This window comes from Phoca vitulina, unplaced genomic scaffold (assembly GCF_004348235.1).
Source record: "Phoca vitulina isolate PV1807 unplaced genomic scaffold, GSC_HSeal_1.0 scaffold14, whole genome shotgun sequence".
Classification (NCBI taxonomy): Eukaryota; Metazoa; Chordata; class Mammalia; order Carnivora; family Phocidae; genus Phoca; species Phoca vitulina.
Window position 1 is genome coordinate 29,285,456 of NW_022589717.1, and position 2,305 is coordinate 29,287,760.

Here is a 2,305-nt window from a genome sequence, read left to right on the forward strand (position 1 = left end):
CTTTGGGGCCAGACTTCCTGAGGTCTAACTCCAGCTTCACCACATTTCTTAGTTTCTCCATGCCTCAGTTTCCTCTTCTGTAAAATGGGGATGACAGTGGTAACATACCTCATAGAGTAGTTGTGAGGAGTAAATGAGTGTTTAAATAGTAAACCCTCCATTGGCTGCTACTAGTATTTCGTATAATTACTATCGTCAATTTCAATGAAAGCATGAAACAACAGGACACAGGAAATGAAGTTTCAGGGTGGGTGGGGGCAAGTGAGGCAGGCACTTTTTACATTGCTGATGTGATTATAAATTCATTGGCAATGTATATCAGGGATCTTGAAGACTCTTCTAGGAATTGACTCCTACAAAAAATAGTACAAGATGTGCACAAAAATCAGATACTAGTTTTCTCTTGCTGCCATTAAAAATTCCCACAAACTTAGTCGCTTAAAACAACACAAATTTATCATCTTACAGTAGTCGGTCAGAAACCCAACACAAGTCTCACCGGACTAAAATCATGTTGGCAACACCATATTTATTCCCATGTGGAGGCTCTAGAGGAGAATCGACCTTCTTCCTTGACCTCTCCAGCTTCTCCAGGCCACCCACGTTCCTCTGCTCGTGGCCCCCTTTCTCCATCATCTTCAAAGCCAGTAATGTAACATCTCTCTGGTAACTGCTTCCTTCCACTGTCACATCTTTTTATATGATCTCAACTGGGAAAGATTCTCCTATTTTCAGAATCCATGTGATTAGACTGGGCCCACCCAGATCATCTCCCCATCTCAAGGTCCTGAATTTATCCCATCTTCAAAGTCCTTCTGGCTGTTTTTACAGGTTCCAGGGTTTAGGATGTGGACTTCTTTGGTGTGGGGGTCATTTTTCTGCCTACCACAAGTGATGTGTGAGCATATTCATTACAGTGTTTAGAACAGCAGTGAATTGGAAATAAATGTTCTACAACAGGAATGTTTAAATCATAGTTCATACGGATGTTAGAATTCTAGGAAGCCTCTAAAAACTGTAAGACAATGATATAGGCAGGGAAAGAATTAGGATACAAAGTTATATACAGCATGAATATGGATAGTTGTTTTACATATGAATATGGATATTTTATACAGTAAGAATATGATAGTTTATATAGCAGAATATGGAGTTGGAGGGAATGATGCACCATCTGGTGGGTGGGGTTGCGAGTGGTTTTTCTTTTTTGTATCTTTTTTTTTTTTTTTTTAAAGATTTTATTTATTTATTTGTGAGAGAGAGAATGAGAGACAGAGAGCATGAGAGGGGGGAGGGCCAGAGGGAGAAGCAGACTCCCCGCCGAGCAGGGAGCCCGATGCGGGACTCGATCCCGGGACTCCAGGATCATGACCTGAGCCGAAGGCAGTCGCTTAACCAACTGAGCCACCCAGGCGCCCTGTATCTTTTTTTTTTGTATTGTCTATTGTAGGAATGTATTACTATTTATTACTCTATCTCCCAAAATTTTAATTAAATCTGAAGGGAAATATTTTATTTAACAGTGGGGAAAAGTAAGCATGTTAAAAACGAATACTGAAGTCCTAATAAAAGTTACATCGTGCTATAAAAAGATATAATTTTAAGGAAAAGGCAAAGTGAAACTTTCACTAAGCATTCCCCAATAAAAATCCTATAAAATGAGGTATGTGGTAATGACGTGGGTTAGGATTAAAGGCACATAAGAATGTCTTTAAATACCGGTACAGCCAGCATACAAAATGCAAAGCAGTCTAATTATGATGAATCGAAATACTAGACAAGTTTATAAAAGTCACCTTTAAAATACAACTTTGTTAAAATACATGTAATACTTAGGCCAACTCAAATTAACATTTCAAAATAGTAATTTCTGTGTGACCTAGATATTAGAGCCATTTAATCCTCCCACTAGAGTACAGAGGTCAGTAAAATACAATGTATTATTTATGGATGTAGAATGTATGTATTACTTAAAGGAAAATTAATTTGGAAATTAAAAATAATTGAAAACTTTGCCCAGTGTCCCCTCATCTGGCCCATCGCATGCGTACGCCTTCACTGTAGACGTAGAACTTACTTAAAATCTTGGAAACGATGGAAGGACCGGCCGGAGCACTGTGGCCTCCGCTGGAGTGGGACGTGAGCCCTCGGGCTACATTCAGTATGAAAAGAAAAGGAGCAAGCAGTCCTGGGTCAGGCCAGGCTCCCCAGTCCATCGTGGGTTCCCGATCCACAGTGCTGCGGAAGCCAAACCAGCCACTGGTTTGCCTTCCTGCTTTCATTTAGGAAATTTCATGACATCAAA